The 22,875-nt window shown below is 33.8% G+C and overlaps 1 protein-coding gene across 2 annotated transcripts in view; it reads left to right on the plus strand.

Annotated features, from left to right (window-relative positions):
• Window positions 1-1,628: 1,628 nt before the first annotated feature.
• LOC127723161 (neuronal calcium sensor 2-like) overlaps window positions 1,629-22,875 on the plus strand; it is a 104,970-nt gene continuing 83,723 nt past the window's right edge. Inside the window, exon 1 of one of the 2 annotated variants that reach the window (XM_052229690.1) lies at window positions 1,629-1,650. The gene's annotated coding sequence lies outside the window, so the exon portion shown is untranslated. Of the gene's footprint in view, window positions 1,651-1,738; window positions 1,754-22,875 lie in introns of those variants that run through there. The other variant, XM_052229668.1, reaches the window with a different exon arrangement.

The following is a 22,875-nucleotide window of genomic DNA, read 5'->3' on the forward strand; positions in this document are numbered from 1 at the left end:
GAATTTGTCAGAAATTTGAGGGATATAAATGTTGAAAAAATCCAGCATAAACATATATTTTTACCTTTGCCAAAAAAAAGAGAACATTGCTAAGTGAAATCATCATTCCAGCACATAAATTTTTATGAAAGTTTAAAGTAAAAGTGGCGCAGTTTTACAAGTAAAAGGAGTTCCTATGGGAAATTGCAATGTCTATTTTCACACCTGCAACCTTAAACATGTCATAAAATTCCTTAGGTGTTAGAATTGTAATTGAAAAGTAATGCATCCCTTATGCCATTGCAAATTATCAAGTTGATTCCCCAGGCAAGACATGAATTATAGTTCTACTTGCAGAAATTATAGATTGTTTCAAATATAAATAGTTATATTGATTCAACAAAATGATTTATTGAACAGCAATGAAACAAAATGATATAACAGCAATGCACCAGATTTGTTTTTTTAATATGTTTGTTTTTAAACCATAATAAGTTCAGCCAATTAGAAAGATTGACATCATTAGCTTTTTAGCAAGTTCCCCCTCCACATGGATATTTTGGAGTAAAAAGTTACATTTTTCTATATGTCAACTGAAAATTTTGATCTGGATATCTTTATTAATAATGTGAGGTATGAGGTATACATCAAGGAGAAAAGAACCAAAAATATATTTTATTAAACCTACAACTCAGAAAAGCCATCTAGAGGGGCAAACTACTGTCCTTCACCATTTGTCAGTTCCTTGTCTAGATATGTTGTGAATAAATGTTTGTAGAACTATCAAAAATCTGCCATCAACGCTTGAAATTCATTAGAGCTATTTTCCTAATGCTTGTAGTTTAAAGGTTTGGTTGGCTTGCTTGCTTTGTTTGTATAAATGTTTGCTCAAGCATTGTAATTAAGATTGGCATCTGCAATCAATAGATAGGCTGGGCTTCAGCTTGTATACATTATACTTATAAATGTTATTGGATGCTAAGTATAATGCAGAGTATAATGTATACAAGCTGAAGCCCGGCCTATTTATTGATTGCAGATGTCAATCTTAATTACAATGCTTGGGCAAACATTTATACAAACACAGCAAGCAAGCCAACCAAACCTTCAAACTACAAGCATTAGGAAAATAGCTCTTAAAGACCAAATACACTTAGATTGAAACAAACACAACTACGTAGGAGGTTCCTGGATTGGGACTGAAGTGTATAAATATCTGCAGGTATCATTGAAAATATCTATCAAATAATGTTTGTTGTGTCTTTTTAAAGTTAACTTATTGCAGGTTATTTTGAAACTTGCTTGAAAAAAAGCAGGAAAATTTCTGTTTGGTATGAGTCTGTGGTAGTATTGTTTAAAGAAATCATAATTGTGTACAGAAATAATCTGACCTTTAAAGGAACACAGTTTATTCAAGACTTCCAAAGACTTTTTGGCAATCCTGAAATAGTTTTAAATAACATGATTTACACCTGCATGAATAAAACTGAGTCTACATCAATATTAATTGGTTTTGTTTTAAAGGAGATACATGTAGTTAATAGATCTTAGAAGATTGAATGAGGGTGTCTATGTTTTTTTTTTTTTTTTTTTTTTTTTTCTCCAGATATTTGTAAATGGTATGAACTACCTGAGAGTATAGTCTACGTATTGCCTTGACATTAAAGAACAGTAAGTAAACCTGAGGGTGTTTACTTTATAAGTTTTGTTTTTTTTCAGATACTGTAAATGGTATTAACTACCTGAGAGTATTACGCCTTGACATTCAAGAACAGTAAGTAAACCATCAGTTTTGTCTATTTTGAATACTTAATGTTTTACTGATTGAGGCCTTCATCAACTTTTGTACACATGCTTTGACAATAATTTCTGTCATTGGAAACATTTTTTGATAAGATCTATTGTGTCTGAACTGATACCAGACTTTACAACAGGGAATTAATTAGTTTTACACATTTTATCAGGCATGATGGGAATTAAAATCAAATGTCAGTTTGTTGACAATGATATCGTGCTGTAGTGACATAACTATCAAATCAGTGTAAGAATTTGATATGACTGAGGTGGCATAACCAATTCATTTTTTTTAGAAATTTGATTCTGTTACGTTGAAAGTTTTTTTTTATGGATATGAATTGTTGAATTGATGGCATCAAAGAAGTGATAGATTGATTGATTGTTGGTGTTTTAACACCACTTACAGCACTTTTAGTTATATGACTATACCAATTTTTATTGGTGGAGGAAGCTGGAGTGTCAGGAGAGAGGAGGAAGCTTGAATGCCAGGAGAGAACCTAAACCTGTGGAAGGAAAAGTGGTAATCCTAGTCAATGTTCATTGGAACTGAACACACGTGCCATTCGCTAGAACCTCAGTGTTGACAGGCTAGTGATTCAGTAGATGAACTACTTAGACCACTCTATGGTCGGGTTGTTGTCTCTTTGACACATTCCCCATTTCCATTCTCAATTTTATTTTATTTTATTGTAGTGTGATCAGTTACTTAATTATGCATATCAACGATCAAATTAAAAACCCTATACATGTATTACATTATTAAAATGCTTGTACTGTTGTCTTCTTAGCAAATATAACAATGAACACAAGTAGAATGATACGTTTATTGTCTGTATGAACCATAGAGTTTGTCAGTCAAACTTATTCCTTTATGACATATGGCCATTATCAAAATTATGTCTTAATCATTATAATATACAATAAAAACTGGATTGTATGTTTGGGTTCATCAGTATAGAAGTTCATTAATTGACTTTAGTTTATCCCTTGGGTAGTTCACCAGTGTAAACTATTTACAGAGAAAATCTCTAGAGTCTAGGCTCTATGATAATTATACTGGACATTCAGACACTCATAAATTTTATTTGTGTGAAAGTGAAACTTAACTGAGTTTGTACAGGATATATTTTTAATTTCTGTGTAATGTGCTGACTTTCTGTTTAATGCTATATCATTTCTTTTGAGATTTCTATAGAACTTTACTTATGACCTTTCTTAATGGGGCCACAGACAATTGTATCTTACCATATATTGAGTTATACAAAGGAGGCTTCAGGGGATATGATTCCAATACATGCTTAGTTTCAGTTGAAACAAAACAATTCAATTGAAGTCAACTTCAGTAGCAGGTATGGTTCGATGCAAGGTCATTGCAGTCATTTGGGAATGAATGGAACCTGCATCATAAATGATGAATGCTGTTTTGGTTCGATGTAAGATCATTGGGGTTATTTGAGAATTACTATAGAACCTGCATAATAAATGATGAATGCTGCTATCTGTGTTCTCCTAGAATTAAGAAAAGATTCTATTATGAATTCATTGATAATACATGTATATTGAATATAGGATATAAAATAAAGAGATGTTGTATAATTTTCAATGAGACATCTATCCACCAGAGACCGACTGATGTAAGCAACTATTGGTCACTGTATGACTATTATCTGTAACAATGAGCAGCACCCATGCCTTGTATAGTGAGCTATAAAAGGGCCTGTCTCATGATAAACCAATATGTTTTACAACAGATAAACTTTTTGTAAGTACTTATGTAGAGACTCTGGGGAGCCACTTCCTATATATATACAAGGTGATAGGATGTGCCGCTGGAATAGGTAACATTTTCCAGCTTGAAAATATGTGAAAAGGTGGGATAACTATCAGAAAAATATGAAAATCAATAAAGTTCCCATTACTTGTTATATGAAAAGCCCTGTAATTTTTTCACAGCCGATTATATATTCTTGGTGTTCCCAGCAGTGGTTTTATCCACAAATTTTCCCTCTTGAAATTTTGGTATTCCACTTTTCCAACAAACCACACGAAACCCAACCAATATGGGAAAAGGTTACATTTTTACCTTCGCAATATATAAAAAGGTATACATTTTTAAAATCTAAATTATATGAAAAGGGTGGAGTAATAGAACCCTAGCAGCACCCCTATCAATTAAGTATTGAAGTAATATGATTTTTTTTGGTTCAATCATTAATGAAAGTGAAATAGTAAAATAATTATTTGATTTTTAGCAGCTAGTTTGGTTCAATTTTATCAAAATAAGCTAAGAAACGTCGCTGATGAGTTATTCACTTGCAAGTGAATATTTCAACCACATTGAATTTGTATTCATGTGACCTACAATTTAACCCCTTAGCTGGAGATGGGTTACACATGTATTCAGCTATTAGCAGGAAAAGAATGTCAACATTAAAAGTGAAACAAGGATGAACCATTTGGTTGACTGATTCGATCAACAAAAAGTTCATTCTTATACAGGTAAAAACATTGATAAACATACTTTTTAACCTGCAATATGAAATCTAAACAGACTAAAAAAAAATACAATTGCACGTGGTCGCTATCTATTTATATTATATTTATGTTTATATTGGGATATATGACCTAGGCAGTCCTCGGAGGTCATCTCGATGAGTCCTTGCATTGTTAATTGTTTATTTTAGACTTTTTGAAATTTGGATGTAAGTTTAAGTATGTTATAAATCAAATATGAAAATTTGAGTCAAATCGATGAACATGAGTTTGACAGCTAATGTCCCTTTGAATATACAAAATGTAATTTCTAAATATGATAGTTTGCTGTTTTATTGACAAATATCTCTTTCTCCAACAGACAGTTTTAATTAGACAAGGTTATATGTAAGGCATACATACATCTCAGATGTAGGATCTTCTAGGCCTGAAAGTCTTGACAATTGACTTGTGTCAATAATGGAGACGGAAATTGAGATTAATTTGTAGTGTTGAAAATGAGGAATATAACCACCAGCAAATTATATGAATTGCCTCCCTTTTTTAGCTCACCTGGCCCGAAGGGCCAAGTGAGCTTTTCTCATCACTTGGCGTCCGTCGTCCGTCGTCGGCGTAAACTTTTTACATTTTGAACTTCTTCTAGAGAACCACTGAATGGAATGAAACCAAACATGGCATGAATGTTCCTTATGAGGTGCTGACCAAGTGTTGTTACTTTGTAGCCGATCCATCATCCAAGATGGCCGCCAGCGGGGGACTTAGTTTAACAAAGGACCCTATGGGAAATGCATACAAATGACTTCTTTTAGAGAACCACTGAATGGAATGAAACCAAACATGGCATGAATGTTTCTTATGAGGTGCTGACCGAGTGTTGTTACTTTGAAGCCGATCCATAATCCAAGATGGCAGCCAGCGGGGGACTTAGTTTAACATAGGACCCTATGGGAAATGCATACAAATGTCTTCTTTTAGAGAACCACTGAATGGAATGAAACAAAACATAGCATGAATGTTCATTAGGAGGTGCTGACCAAGTGTTGTTACTTTGTAGTTGATCCATCATCCAAGATGGCCGCCAGCGGGGGACTTAGTTTAACATAGGACCCTATGGGAAATGCATACAAATGACTTCTTTTAGAGAACCACTGAATGGCTTGAAACAAAACATAGCATGAATGTTCCTTACAACGTGCTGACCAAGTGTTGTTACTTTGTAGCCATTCCATCATCCAAAATGGCCTCCAGCGAGGGACATAGTTTAACATAGGACCCTATGGGAAAGGCATACAAATGACTTCTTTTAGAGAACCACTGAATGGAATGAAACAAAACATAGCATGAATGTTCATTAGGAGGTGCTGACCAAGTGTTGTTACTTTGTAGCCGATCCATCATCCAAGATGGCCGCCAGCGGGGGACTTAGTTTAACATAGGACCCTATGGGAAATGCATACAAATGACTTCTTTTAGAGAACCACTGAATGGAATGAAACAAAACATAGCATGAATGTTCCTTACAAGGTGCTGACCAAGTGTTGTTACTTTGTAGCCGTTCCATCATCCAAAATGGCCGCCAGTGAGGGACTTAGTTTAACATAGGACCCTATGAGAAATACATACAAATGTCTTCTTTTAGAGAACCACTGAATGGAATGAAACCTAACATGGCAAGAATGTTCCTTATGAGGTGCTGACCAAGTGTTGTTACTTTGAAGCCGATCCATCATCCAAGATGGCAACCAGCGGGGGACTTAGTTTAACATAGGATCCTATGGGAAATACATACAAATGTTTTCTTTTAGAGAACCACTGAATGCAATGAAACCAAACATGGCAAGAATGTTCCTTATGAGGTGCTGACCAAGTGTTGTTACTTTGAAGCCGATCCATCAACCAAGATGGCAGCCAGCGGGGGACTTAGTTTAACATAGGATCCTATGGGAAATACATACAAATGTTTTCTTTTAGAGAACCACTGAATGGAATGAAACCAAACATGGCATGAATGTTTCTTATGAGGTGCTGACCAAGTGTTGTTACTATGAAGCCGATCCATAATCTAAGATGGCCGCCAGCGGAGGACTTAGTTTAACATAGGACCCTATGAGAAATACGTACAAATGTTTTCTTTTAGAGAACCATTGAATGGAATGAAACCAAACATGGCATGCATGTTCCTTTCGAGGTGCTGACCAAGTGTTGTTACTTTGAAGCTGATCCTTCATCTATGATGACTGCCAGATGGGGACAATGTTTAACAAAGGACCCTATGGACAATACATACAAATGTCTTCTTTTAGAGAACCACATACTGAATGGATTGAACCAAACATGGCATGAATGTTCCTTATGAGGTGCTGACTAATTTTTGTTACTTTGAAGCTGATCCTTCATCCATGATGGCCGCCAATGGGGGGACTTCCTTTAACATAAGACCCTATGGGAAATACATTCAAATGCTTCTTCTAGAGGTGCACTGAATGGAATGAAACCAAAACATGGCATAAATGTTTCTTATGAGGTGCTGATTAAGTGTTGCTACTTTGTTGCTGATTTACTGTTCAAGATGGCCACCAGGATTTTTTATTAAAATACAGGACCAATATTAAACCAAATTTGGCCTCACTCATTATTAGGGTATCTGTTATGATTTTAATCTATTTTTACATGATTTCCAAAACCAAAGTAGAATCAGGTGAGCGACACAGGCTCTTGAGAGCCTCTAGTTTTTATTAAATCGGTTTTAAAGGAATTCATAAGAGTTATAAACATTGACTTTGAACCTCTTTAGGACTAGATGTGACAAAACCGACTTTCATGCTTACATTTTTTTCCAATTTCAATGAAAGATTTGTATAAATGATTTGAAAATTATTGCAATTTTATTATTTTTATGGGAAATTAACACTTATATTAAATTAAAATTTATGTAGTCAATGAATTATTCAAGATAAAAAAGTTAAAACCATAAACTAATGATTTTCACGGCAGTTTGATTACATGGATATATGAAAATGCTGCTATATCTGAGTCAAGTATTGAACTTTTCATTGTGTAAGCATAGACATGGCTGCACAGTCTTGGATTTTGATTAATGCAGGTTCTATGTTAAAAGGGCATTAGTATGCTAGATACACTTACTGGAAATGTGAAGATATGATTGAATCTTTAAATTTTCTCCTGGACAACATATATGTACGTTTCGGCGATAGAATGTATCGACAGGTAGTAGGTATTCCTATGGGCACTAACTGCGCCCCTTTAATAGCAGATTTATTCCTGTATTGCTATGAATCTCAGTTTATGACCAAACTCAGTAAAGACACGTCATTGTTACATTTGGTTGATACATTCAACAATACCTTCCGTTATCTAGATGATATTTTTTCGTTAAATAATCCAGAGTTCTCTAAATATACTACCGAAATTTACCCAATAGAACTTACTATAACTAAATCTAACATAAAGAGCAGTAGTTGTCCTTTTCTGGATTTGGACATTTCAATCTCTAAAGGAAAACTCCATATGAAAATTTACGACAAAAGAGAAGATTTTTCATTCCCTATTGTTAATTTTCCTTTTTTAGACGGCGATGTTCCTTTGGCTCCATCATATGGTGTATATATATCCCAACTCGTTCGTTATCCCCGTGTGTGTAGTGATGTCATAGATTTTAACGAACGTAATCAATGCATCACTGGTAAATTATTAAATCAAGGATTTCGTTACCATAAATTACGTTAAACTTTTGCTAAGTTCTTTCATAGATACAAAGATTTGATTAGTAAATTTGGCTGTACTTGTAGAAAACTGATTAAAAACGGTATTTTACATCCTAAATTTTACGGAAATATTGTACTTAAAGCGCGGAAATCACTATGTGATCCATGTAAACTCATCGAACCTTTAAACAGGCTTATTAGTAAAGGTTATCTTACCAATGTTGTAATTAGATCTTTGAATATAGTTTACATTGGCACTAATATCGATTTTGTCATCAGCAAATTAAAACATAACTAAATTTGTATTTTTTTCAAGTGGGATATATAAAGACACACCCACGTTCGTTTAGATCTATAAAGAGGTTAAACTCCTAACTATCCTACTGTCTGTCGATACATTTATTTTTGGCATTGCACTAGTCATGTCTTCTTTGACTGTTCATGACGTTAAAATACTAAATCCCTGGGATGTGTTTTAGTTGATTTTAGTCTCTGATGCATGATTTTTTATTATTAATTGTTTTGGCTTTTAACTTGCTGTCAGAAACTGCGAGTACTCTCAAATCGTACTTTCTTGTTTATTTGACCTGTTGATACTAATTGTATTGCTTTTTTAGCTCACCTGGCCCGAAGGGCCAAGTGAGCTTTTCTCATCACTTGGCGTCCGTCGTCCGGCGTCGTCTGTCGTCGGCGTTAACTTTTTACATTTTGAACTTCTTCTAGAGAACCACTGAATGGAATGAAACCAAACATGGCATGAATGTTCCTTATGAGGTGGTGACCAAGTGTTGTTACTTTGTAGCCGATCCATCATCCAAGATGGCCGCCAGCGGTGGACTTAGTTTAACATAGGACCCTATGGGAAATGCATACAAATGACTTCTTTTAGGGAACCACTGAATGGAATGAAACCAAACATGGCATGAATGTTCCTTATGAGGTGCTGACCAAGTGTTGTTACTTTGTAGCCGATCCATCATCCAAGATGGCCGCCAGCGGGGGACTTAGTTTAACATAGGACCCTATGGGAAATATATAAAAATGTCTTCTTTTAGAGAACCACTGAATGGAATGGAACCAAACATGGCATGAATGTTCCTTATGAGATGCTGACCAAGTGTTGTTACTTTGCAGTCGGTCCATCATCCAAGATGGCCGCCAGCGGGGGACTTAGTTTAACATAGGACCCTATGGGAAATACATACAAATGTCTTCTTTTAGAGAACCACTGAATGGAATGAAACCAAACATGGCATGAATGTTCCTTATGAGGTGCTGACCAAGTGTTGTTACTTTGTAGCCGATCCATCATCCAAGATGGCCGCCAGCGGGGGACTTAGTTTAACATAGGACCCTATGGGAAATGCATACAAATGACTTCTTTTAGAGAACCACTGAATGGAATGAAACCAAACATGGCATGAATGTTCCTTATGAGGTGCTGACCAAGTGTTGTTACTTTGTAGCCGATCCATCATCCAAGATGGCCGCCAGCGGGGGACTTAGTTTAACATTGGACCCTATGGGAAATACATACAAATGTCTTCTTTTAGAGAACCACTGAATGGAATGGAACCAAACATGGCATGAATGTTTCTTATGAGATGCTGACCAAGTGTTGTTACTTTGCAGTCGGTCCATCATCCAAGATGGCCGCCAGCGGGGGACTTAGTTTAACATAGGACCCTATGGGAAATGCATACAAATGACTTCTTTTAGAGAACCACTGAATGGAATGAAACCAAACATGGCATGAATGTTCCTTATGAGGTGCTGACCAAGTGTTGTTACTTTGTAGCCGATCTATCATCCAAGATGGCCGCCAGCGGGGGACTTAGTTTAACATAGGACCCTATGGGAAATACATACAAATGTCTTCTTTTAGAGAACCACTGAATGGAATGGAACCAAACATGGCATGAATGTTTCTTATGAGATGCTGACCAAGTGTTGTTACTTTGTAGCCGATCCATCATCCAAGATGGCCGCCAGCGGGGGACTTAGTTTAACATAGGACCCTATGGGAAATGCATACAAATGACTTCTTTTAGAGAACCACTGAATGGAATGAAACCAAACATGGCATGAATGTTCCTTATGAGGTGCTGACCAAGTGTTGTTACTTTGTAGCCGATCAATCATCCAAGATGGCCGCCAGCCGGGGACTTAGTTTAACATAGGACCCTATGGGAAATGCATACAAATGACTTCTTTTAGAGAACCACTGAATGGAATGAAACCAAACATGGCATGAATGTTCCTTATGAGGTGCTGACCAAGTGTTGTTACTTTGTAGCCGATCCATCATCCAAGAAGGCCGCCAGCGGGGGACTTAGTTTAACATAGGACCCTATGGGAAATACATAAAAATGTCTTCTTTTAGAGAACCACTGAATGGAATGGAACCAAACATGGCATGAATGTTCCTTATGAGATGTTGACCAAGTGTTGTTACTTTGCAGTCGGTCCATCATCCAAGATGGCCGCCAGCGGGGGACTTAGTTTAACATAGGACCCTATGGGAAATACATACAAATGTCTTCTTTTAGAGAACCACTGAATGGAATGAAACCAAACATGGCATGAATCTTCCTTATGAGGTGCTGACCAAGTGTTGTTACTTTGTAGCCAATCCATCATCCAAGATGGCCGCCAGCCGGGGACTTAGTTTAACATAGGACCCTATGGGAAATGCATACAAATGACTTCTTTTAGAGAACCACTGAATGGAATGAAACCAAACATGGCATGAATGTTCCTTATGAGGTGCTGACCAAGTGTTGTTACTTTGTAGCCGATCCATCATCCAAGATGGCCGCCAGCGGGGGACTTAGTTTAACATAGGACCCTATGGGAAATACATAAAAATGTCTTCTTTTAGAGAACCACTGAATGGAATGGAACCAAACATGGCATGAATGTTCCTTATGAGATGCTGACCAAGTGTTGTTACTTTGCAGGCGGTCCATCATCCAAGATGGCCGCCAGCGGGGGACTTAGTTTAACATAGGACCCTATGGGAAATACATACAAATGTCTTCTTTTAGAGAACCACTGAATGGAATGAAACCAAACATGGCATGAATGTTCCTTATGAGGTTCTGACCAAGTTTTGTTACTTTGTAGCCGATCCATCATCCAAGATGGCCGCCAGCTGGGGCTTAGTTTAACATAGGACCCTATGGGAAATACATACAAATGTCTTCTTTTAGAGTACCACTGAATGGAATGAAACCAAACATGGCATGAATGTTCCTTATGAAGTGCTGACCAAGTGTTGCTACTTTGTTGCCGATTTACTGTTCAAGATGGCCACCAGGATATTTTATTAAATAACGGGACCAATATTAATCAAAATTTGGCCTCAATCATTATTTGGGTATCTGTTATGATTTTTATCTATCTTTACATGATTTCTAAAACCAAAGTAGAGTCAGGTGAGCGACACAGGCTCTCGAGAGCCTCTAGTTGTTATTTAATGTTGTTCAGGGTTATATCTGGTCTATATACCAGCTTTGATAAGTGTTTGGTATAACTATAAATTTTCACTTCGTACTATGAACATCAAAATTATTTATTTTGTAATAATATTTCCTTTCTCTATTGGTACTGTACACGTATACCTAACAACAAAATTATTTTCATTTACCTGTGTTTAAAGTTATTGCAAATGGATGGTATTTTTGTTCGAGCATATTGTTTTTCTTTAATTGTTTAACATTTCTTACCGATATAACATGTTACTTTTATTATTCTTCCCTTAGTTTATTTATTTTGTATTCAAAATTATTTATTTTGTAAAAATATTTCCTTTCTCTATTGGTACTGTACAGGTATACCTAACAACAAAATTATTTTCATTTACCTGTGTTTAAAGTTATTGCAAATGGATGGTATTTTTGTTCGAGCATATTCTTTTCTTTAATTGTTTAACATTTCTTACCGATATAACATGTTACTTTTATTATTCTTCCCTTAGTTTATTTATTTTGTATTTACATTGTGTCATAGGTCAAATTTATATGTTCAGTGTATGTTCAATGGTGTTAATATGTCCTTTGATTGAGTTAAGCTATTTCAGTTGATATTTTATAGTGTGTCTTTCTATGTTGTGATGTTACACTATTGTTTCAGAAAAAGGGTGAAGGTTTGGTACCATTAAAACGTTTAAACCCGCTGCATTTGTTTGCACCTGTCCTAAGTCAGGAATCTGATGTTCAGTAGTTGTCGTTTGTTGATGTGGTTCATAAGTGTTTCTCGTTTCTCGTTTTTTATATAGATTAGACCGTTGGTTTTCCCTTTTGAATGGTTTTACACTAGTAATTTTTTGGGGCCCTTTATAGCTTACTGTTCGGTGTGAGCCAAGGCTCCGTGTTGAAGACCGTACTGTGACCTATAATGGTTTACTTTTATAAATTTTGACTTGGATGGAGAGTTGTCTCATTGGCACTCATACCACATCTTCTTATATCTATTAGCTATAAAATTCAAGTTCACCGATTCTCACATTTGATTTATACCGTACTAAAAGTTATATCCAATTCACAAAAAGTAAGTAAAAGAAACAATTAACAATGCATGGACTCATTATTATGTATCAGCTTTTCATGCATATTTTAGACTAGTTGCCAATGCTAATTAAACCTGGAGATATCCTCTGAAGGCTGAAGAGAGTCATATCACCTGACATAACCATAAACATAAATGTGAATGGACATACAAGCACGTGCAATCATATAATGACAATTTGTTTAGGTCTGTGTCATTTCAGGTCATAAATTAAAAAATATTTAAATAATATTTTTTTCCTATATCAGAAGGCTTTTTTTGTGGGCCTAATCTGTGAAAGAAATGATTCTTCCTGGTGGCTCCTTTGTTTCACTTTTCAATGTTTCCATTCTTTTCACATGCTTTGCGTTACTCATCTCCAGCCTAGGGTTAAATTAAAGGTTGCATGAATACTATTTCAAATAAGGGTTGAATTATTGATTTGCAAGCCAATAATATATCATCAATGTTTTTTTAGCATAATTGACCAAATTGAACCAAAATAACTGCTAATATCAAAGTATTATTTCAATATCCCGCTTTTATCAATGTTTGGAAGAAAAAAACTTATTTTTGATTTTTTTATCTATATCGAAGCTAATGCCCCTTTCATTGATCAATTTGAAGAGAGAAACTAAATTAACCTTGAAAATTCAAAGATTTTTTTAAGGAATTGCTAGTTATTTCTGCCTGTATCTGTTATATGTAATGCTTAAGAATTATGACTATATCAAGAAGAAGTGATAATTACGCTTTACATATTTTTAGTGCTTATTTGGCCCCTTTAAAAAGTTAGTGCTATTAGAAAATGTTTATGTGCGCTTGATAGGTCTGATCATATGATATGACTATGAGGTTATTAACTTGATATTAAAATGTGCAAATGCCTTTTGGACATATCTGATGTATTCTGATGCAGCAATACATGTACCAACTATCAATCAAACAGAATAATTTTTGTCAAAGGGTAGATAAACTTAGTGATTTGTTGTTGTTTACATCCTTATCTTGATGATTTCGGTGGATAGTTTTCTGAAGGGCAATCATACCACAGCTTCTTAAGGGGGAGGTTTGTGCACTTACCTCTCCACCTTTTGTGCCTGTACCAAGTTAGGCTATATGGACCATGCATTGTTAGGTGTTGTTTTCTTTGTTTGCATGTGTATTTTTCTTTTGATGAGACTTATGTTAGTGAATTGAGAGGTTTGTAAAACATTGCAATATTTAGATGAGACTCATGTTGGTGGATTGAGAGGTTTGTTAAACATTGCAATATTTAGATGAGTCTCATGTTGGTGAATTGAGAGGTTTGTTATACATTGCAATATTTAGATGAGTCTCATGTTGGTGGATTGAGAGGTTTGTAAAACATTGCAATTTTAAGATGAGACTTATGTTGGTGAATTGAGAGGTTTGTTATACATTGCAATATTTAGATGAGTCTCATGTTGGTTGATTGAGAGGTTTGTAAAACATTGCAATATCTAGATGAGTCTCATGTTGGTGGATTGAGAGGTTTGTTATACATTGCAATATTTAAATGAGTCTCATGTTGGTTGATTGAGAGGTTGTTAAACATTGCAATATTTAGATGAGACTTATGTTGGTGAATTGAGAGGTTTGTTATACATTGCAATATTTAGATGAGTCTCATGTTGGTTGATTGAGAGGTTTGTAAAACATTGCAGTATTTAGATGAGACTTATGTTGGTGAATTGAGAGGTTTGTTATACATTGCAATATTTAGATGAGTCTCATGTTGGTTGATTGAGAGGTTTGTAAAACATTGCAGTATTTAGATGAGACTTGAGTTGGTGGATTGAGAGGTTTGTTATACATTGCAATATTTAGATGAGTCTCATGTTGGTGGATTGAGATGTTTGTTGCTCATTGCAATATTTAGATGAGACTTATGTTGGTGGATTGAGAGGTTTGTTATTCATTGCAATATTTAGATGAGACTTATGTTGGTGGATGATAGATTTGTAAAACATTGCAATATTTAGATGAGACTTATGTTGGTGGATTGAGAGGTTTGTAAAACATTGCAATATTTAGATGAGACTTATGTTGGTGGATTGAGAGGTTTGTTATACATTGTAATATTTAGATGAGTCTCATGTTGGTGGATTGAGAGGTTTGTTATACATTGCAATATTTAGATGAGTCTCATGTTGGTGGATTGAGAGGTTTGTTATACATTGCAATATTTAGATGAGACTTAGGTTTGTTATACATTGCAATATTTAGACGAGACTGATGTTGGTGGATTGAGAGGTTTGTTATACATTGCAATATTTAGATGAGACTGATGTTGGTGGGTTGAGTGGTTTGTTAAACATTGCAATGTTTAGATGAGACTTATGTTGGTGGGTTGAGAGGTTTGTTTTACATTGCAATATTTAGATGAGACTGATGTTGGTGGATTGAGAGGTTTGTTATACATTCCAATATTTAGATGAGACTTATGTTGGTGGATTGAGAGGTTTGTTATACATTGCAATATTTAGATGAGACTCATGTTGGTGGATTGAGATGTTTGTTATACATTGCAATATTTAGATGAGTCTCATGTTGGTGGATTGAGAGGTTTGTTATACATTGCAATATTAAGATGAGACTTATGTTGGTGGATTGAGAGGTTTGTTATACATTGCAATATTTAGACGAGACTGATGTTGGTGGATTGAGAGGTTTGTTATACATTGCAATATTTAGCTGAGACTTATGTTGGTGGATTGAGAGGTTTGTTATACATTGCAATAATTAGATGAGACTTATGTTGGTGGATTGAGAGGTTTGTTATACATTGCAATATTTAGATGAGACTTATGTTGGTGGATTGTGGATTGAGAGGTTTGTTATACATTGCAATATTTAGATGAGTCTCATGTTGGTGGATTGAGAGGTTTGTTATACATTGCAATATTTAGATGAGTCTCATGATGGTGGATTGAGAGGTTTGTTATACATTGCAATGTTTTTGGTGATTCTTGTTATACTTATTATGTATAATTTTTCACTAAAGCAATTCTCTGAAAAAAACTTGACCAGTTAAAACCAGGCTATGCATATTAAGGTGGTCTTTAAAAGTTTCATTGTCAGTATGAAATACAGATGCCAGATATTTTATACAACACATTTGGAAAACAAAAGAATCAATTTTCAAGAATGACCTTTATATCAATACATAACTAACAATATTTTTATAAATTACAATATGGCAAGTTTTTCTACATTACATAACAATGCCTGATGGAGTAACTGATGAATGTAACCTTTGATTTTTACTATAATAAGCAAGTTAATGATATATGATTTATTATAAGATTGATGATGAATTATGGGAAAGTCGCCCCCGTTTCCTTCCCTGTCCTGTTTTTTTCACTTTTGATTTTGATGTATATTGAGCTGCAACACAACACTGATATATTAAGACACTTGTAGACAAAAGTCATTATCATGATACTCCAAATTTGGTCTTCTGAGAATCGGTAAAGTAAACCCATCCATAAATCAGCCTCTTTATTAACCGTTGCTTAACTGATGTCAGGATCATCTGTCAGAGTAGAACTGTAATTACCTTGTCAGCAAATGTATATCTTTCCATTTACTTCCACAATTAATTGAAATATAGTTGATTGGTAAAATTTACTTTCAACACACTGACAGTTATGCAGTGTAAATTTAGTTTGGTAAGGTTAATTTCAAGCACAGTTTAAAGGGGCATTAGCTACGAGATATAAAAAAAATAAAATATGATTTTTTTTTTGCTCAATCATTAATGAAAGTGAAATAGTGAAATAACAATTCACTATTAGCAGCCAATTTTATTCAATTTTGTCAAAAAAAGCTAAGAAATATCGCTGATGAATTATTCACTTGCAAGTGGGTAATTTGACCTCATTGAATCCTTATTCATGTGATCTTCAATTTAACCACTTATCTAGAGATGGGTAATACACATAAACTAGGCATGTTCAGTTATTAAAAGGAAAAGAATCTCAACATTGAAAGTGAAATAAGGCTAAACCATTTGGTTGACTGATTCTAACCACAAAAAACTCATTCTTATACAGGTAAAAAGGATGATTAACATATTGTTTTAACCTATAATATGAAATCAAACAGACCTAGAAAAATCCAATTGCTCGTGTTTGCTATCTATCTATACTTATGTTTATATTTGGATTTATGCCTGTCAGCAGTCTTTGGTCACCTCCATTTTTAATTATATGGCGTCTAGACTAAAATACACAAAAAATGCTGATACATATTATTGAGTCCATGCGTAAATTGTTTATTTTAGACTTTTTATAATTTTGATATACCTTTTAGTGTGATATAAATCAAATATGAGAATTTGAATCAAATCAGTGAACATGAATTTGTCAGCTTATGCCCCTTTCAGTATTTATTGTTTCAATTTGAAAGTTGTAATTGTTTAGCTTTAAAACTTTTTAGGAATCAAACACAAAAGTCTATCTTTCTCTCATTAACTGCAGATTTTTGTTTGCTCCCATTTTCACCACCTCTTAGAATCTACTGTTGTCATAAGGCTAGATTGGTGAACCAGAGCTGGCTTAACTGTTTAATTAAAAATATATCTGAAGGTTTAATAGACCAATTAAAAGTTTAGAATTTCTAGAAGTCTTTGTAATTTGCATTGGTAACTGTTACAAATATGTGTATATGTTCTTCTGAAAAAAGTCACCTAAATTTGCCCTCATTTTCAATATTCGTTTTAGTTTGATTGGTGACTTAAAATCAGAAGTTCTAGGTTAACAGATTACCACAATATCGGCACTTTAAAAAACCCTTGAAATAACTAATGAGGAGTCTGTAGGGGATCTGTTACAGCATGGAATTTCTGCAACTAGTCAGTATACCAACCTTCTTTTTCCAGTGGTAGTCCAAATTTACCACACTTTTAAAAAGTTCACACTGGTCATGCAATCCTCTTTAACTGGTCAATCTTCTTAGAGGTCAAACTTGTCAATCTTCTTGAGAGGTCAAACTGGTCAGCCCTCTTTTCAGAACTTACTAATTGATTTATTTTTCTCCCCTGAATATGCATTAAATGTTTGCCACTGGATGTTCAGCAATCTATCAATTATTTTCACGATTTATTAATCAAGCTCTAGTTTTAGTTATAGACTTAGTTTATTGTAAATACACTATGGGTGACAGCATTCTACTGAATTTTACTGTAAATATAGCCATTGAAAAATGAAAGGGCTGCTTTCATAGTGTGATTAAAGTGATTAAGAATTTATTGCGTTTTATTAGCAAAATAAAAGAAGTATAATACATTTACTTTGGTATGATTTTGTTAACACAGTTATATAATATATACACTAATACCTAAATTGTGAAAATTATGTTTTTTTGCTTCTTGTTCCAAATGAAAATTGTGTTGAGTGCTTCTAAATAATGTATTACATTTTGTTTTAAAGTAACCATATTTGGTTTGCACAACTGTTGTAATTTGCACTTCCTTGATGACAGAAGTCATTTTAGCTTGGGACTTTAATTTCAGGGTTGAATGATTCAAGTAAAGTTTTGTATAGATTAAGTATTTTAAAACTATTGGTCGGCGTAGTATTTTGGTATATTAAAAAAATTGAGTAATAAAGTGTATCTGAATATGTGTTTTTCTAACCATGTCTGTTCTGCAAGAAAAATAATGTTTCAGGCCCCTACAGGTCAATGGGGAAAATTTGTCAAGCTTGGTCTAAAGTGCAGAAAATTGTGTACCTTACCTTGACCATGTTAACCTGATTTCCTGGTTGGTATGCTAAATTTTGCTTAAAATTATTTTTTTGGTTATTTGTCCCCTACCAACGAAGTCGAAGGGGACTTAAGGTTTGCACTCTGTCCGTCCATCCGTCTGTCTATACATCAGTCTGACAAATCAGTTTTCCACACCTTTTTTCTTCCTGCTTGAAGATATTGATTTGATATTTGGTATATAGGTTTATCATGACCAGTTACAGATCAACTTTGAATATTTTTCTGGTCTAATGATTTTGTGCAGAGTTATGGTCCTTGGACTTGGAAAATTCACGCAATTAATCAGTTTTCTGCACTTTTTTGTCATGCTTGAAGATATTAATTTGATATTTGTTATATATTTTTACCGTGACAAGTTACAGATCAAGTTAGAATTTTGTTTCGGTCTGAGATTTTGTGCAGAGTTATGGTCCTTGGACTTAGAAAATTCATGCAAAGTAATCAGTTTTCAGAATTTTTTTCCATCATGCTTGAAGATATTGATTTAATATTTTGTATACAGTTTAACCATGACAAGTTACAGATCAAGTTTGAATTTTGTTCGCTTTAGATGATTTTTTTGCAGAGTTATGGCTGATTGATTCTTTTAAAAAAAAATAATTTGGTCAGTCAATATCTATATTACTTTTATGTGGAACATAGGAGTTTACTTCATTTTCAATTTTTGATATAGCAAAGTTACATAAAAATGTTTCATTTTCTTTCAAATATAATAATTGAAAAAATATTAACTTTTCCACAATTTGTACTTGTAAATGACAAAAATAGTACAACAAACCCCCATCAATAAAAATCTAAATTTGCCCCAGTATACAAAGAATAATCCATAGTCTATAGTACATATATTGTCTCATGTCATGAATTTTTCATGCACCTTGAAATGGGTTAATAAAGACGAGTAAAAAGGAAAAAAAAACCTATTTGAGATATTCTACTAATAGGATCGTATGTGTTCTCATTTTTAATGGGAAGATATATTTGCTTAGTAATCATGATGTTAGTTTTAGTATCCTATTGTTTATTGGTGATTCAGCATAGAAAATAGTGGGTGGGGTTATTATCTTTTAATTGAACCTTTTCATTCTAACCTTTGTTTCTAAGTGAGAAACATTTCTTGGTATTTTTCTTTTGATTTGAAATTAAGAAAGAAATTTTAATTTTAATTTAAGTCCCGTTGTCACTATCAAAGTTTTCTTGGTCAAAGTTTTTGATGGATTTTTTGATAGAGATCATAGTTTTACCTTTATCCCTCATTCAGCAACAGTTATACAGACCTTTTTTTTTAAACACCTTCATATATTGAGCAGATTTTTAGCATGTGATAAAATTGAGAATGGAAATGTGGAATGTGTTTCCAATGGGTCTTCAACACAGCGAGAAAATCTCGCACCCGGAGGCGGGCTTCAGTAATGGCCCCTAAACAAATTGGACGTCACACTAAACTCTGAAACCTATAAATGAACAAAAATTTATAAAACATACAAGACTAACAAAGGCCAGAGGGTCCTGACTTGGGACACGTCGGGGTTAAACATGTTATGTGAGATCTCAACCCTCCCCCTATACCTCTAGCCAATGTAGAATAAACAAACACACAGCAATGCGCACAGTAAAAATCAGTTTAAAAGAGTCTTCTATGATGAGTTACATATAACTGTCAAAGAAAAATTTGATCAAAAACTTGGATGGAATAGAATTTCATCCTATTTTTCTTGAAACTTGGATTGACTTGGACAGGAGTTATCCAATCACAGTGCAGTTTATTCTTTGACCAAGTTTTTGATGAAAAACTTTGGTACTGACAACAGATGACTTGGACAAAGTTTACCTGGTCAAAGAAAACTTTGACCAAGTTAACTTTGGTATTGACAACTGGACTTTACATTATCTCATTATATTTAAATAACAAACAAACAAACATCTTCCTATAATCGACAATGTTTTCAATAACTTTAATCATCTACAGTGATAACTAGCCTGATAACACTGCATGAGATTATGAGTTGGACACTTTGTTCATGGCAAGTTACAGTTGTCTCCAATCTTAATTGACTAGGACTGCCAGTTTTCCTACAGAAGGTGGGTGGTTCTCTCTGGGTTTCTTCATCAATAAAAACTGGCCATATGATATGGCCACGATATAGCCAGTTATGCTGAAAGAGAAGTCAAACACCAACAATTAATCAATCTATAACTTTATACCTATTCCTTGAAAAAAAACATATCAATGAATTACTAACCTCAGAAACATTTTAAATTTATATCATGAGAACAGGTGCTAAATCATTTCTCTGGAAACTAAATTTACATGGTTTATTGAAGATTCCACATAATAACTAGTGAAACAGTAAAGTGTAAGCTGATTCATACAACATTTTCATGTTATACAAGTAACCAGCTGCAAGTAACGTGTATCATTAATTAAAAGTCTTCTAATTGTGGGTGTGATATCTTTAATTAAATATTCACCGAAATAGAATCAACCTTATTTATGATCCATAGAAAGCTGTTTACAATTATTTCTCTGGTTAGTTGGTAGACCCAACTTAATGATGGTAATTTTGTATGCACTTCAATAAATCCCACATTGAATACTTTAAAAAATTACCACTTAGAGGGTGCTATTATCTAAACTGTCTGGATAAAGATACTATAATTACCTTTCCAAAATTGCTTTTGATAATTGTTGAGATCAAGCATCATTGATTAAGGAAAAGTTAAAGTAGGATTTGTCAGAAAGCTTTGTGGCTGTTGATGTATAATAGTCGGAGCTAGTCAGTCTGGCTATTTGGCTTCCTGAGTTGACAGTCCATCATGGTAAGTTCCCAGGGTTCTTTGGCTGCATACTCCTGAAATGTTTTATGTACTTGTGCTCATCCGTAACACGTAGTATCTTATGATGGATGAAGCTTGTTATAGTTATTTCTTAAAAGACCTCAAATCTTCAAGATCTTATAATTACCCAACAGATATGGTTGTTTTTTGTTTTTGCAAATAGGGTTTGTAAGAAACTTTAAAGTCAGCTTCACTTGGCTAGGCCATTTTAAGGTTTATATCTATAGCTGACATGCAATTATTGTTTTTTCTTGAAAATTTGAAGGCCCAAATATGATAACAGTTTGGCACACACACGTAAGGTGACTTGGTCCCATAGGCACATGTTCTCTAAGCATACCTATCCAATTTCATAACGAGTTTATAGTACACTGTATCTAACTATTTAATATCTTGTGTTTGAGCCTGTAAGAAACAAAAATTTGTTTGAAAAACTTGTATTTTCATTGACATTTGCTTCACAGTTATCATGACTGTAACTTAATGTGATTTCACTGTATGTTTAAAGCAGATTCTAAAATTTATCAGAAAACAAATGTAAAGTAGTAGGTTAATTCACAAATAGTTCAAATTTGACCTAAGATTTAAATGGGTTTTTTTTTAAATAAGGCCAAAATACTACAAATTTTTCATAGAAATAAATGAATTATTACTACAATTGTATTTATACAGAAATACTTTCTTTTTAGCACATCACATTTTCAGTTAGGAAGTTATGAAACCTCAATTATGAACATGTGTGTTGAAACATCAGTTTTGGTCTAATCTTTCAATAATACAGATCAATTTTTAGCATGATTTACTTCGGCCGCAACCCCTGAAAGGCAGCAGTCAAAGTTTAGAATACTACATAGTAAAGCATGTCACATTAGCTAAAAATTTGAATTATTAAATGCATAAAGAAAGTAATTTTAACAATAAATTAAATAAAAAGAGTTGCAGAGCTAACAATATAATAGCAAAATACTTAGGAAAGAATCAAATTTTGAACCCGAGTTCATTTCCAGAAATGAATCAGGATTTTTGAATTGATAAAACTATTACAGAGGGTAGCAGCAACATATCAATATGTTTTACCATAGTCTTGAGAATCAATCTACACACCAGAAAAGATGACACTTTAGCCTTTTCCAAAATTTGTAAATATGTGGAGTAAACAAATGGAATTAGTGGGCTCTCTTGTACCTTTTATTAATGTTGTGGTATATTTTTTTTCAGTACAAGATTATAAGAGATGTAAGAGTGATCCAAGGCTAACTTCATACAATATAACAATAGCTTCATTAGTGATAGAAATAAAATGACTTAGACACTAGGTCAAACTAGGCTAAGGTTGAATGTATATCAGATGCTCAGACACTGAAATTAAATTTGTCATGGAATAAAATTATGTGTCAGACAGAATGTTGGCTCTATATTTTTATGATTTTGTAAAGAATTACAAACTAAAGTGAAAAAGATCAATCCTGATAAATTAAGTCGTTTATTTCAAAGGTTTCTGAGACATTTTGTGATGGAAATTGATAAATAAAATCATTGAAATTGTTTACGTACAATAAAATGTGAATTTCTAATGAAAGTATTATATATGGCTGACAATCTAATGTGCTTATTACTTTTCATATATGTACAAACATATAATGTTAAAACTTTCTTTTATGTTGTGTAACTGGATATCAATAATTAAATTGTTTTTGAGAAAACT

The sequence above is a fragment of the Mytilus californianus genome, unplaced genomic scaffold (assembly GCF_021869535.1).
Source record: "Mytilus californianus isolate M0D057914Y unplaced genomic scaffold, xbMytCali1.0.p SCAF_1, whole genome shotgun sequence".
Lineage (NCBI taxonomy): Eukaryota > Metazoa > Mollusca > Bivalvia > Mytilida > Mytilidae > Mytilus > Mytilus californianus.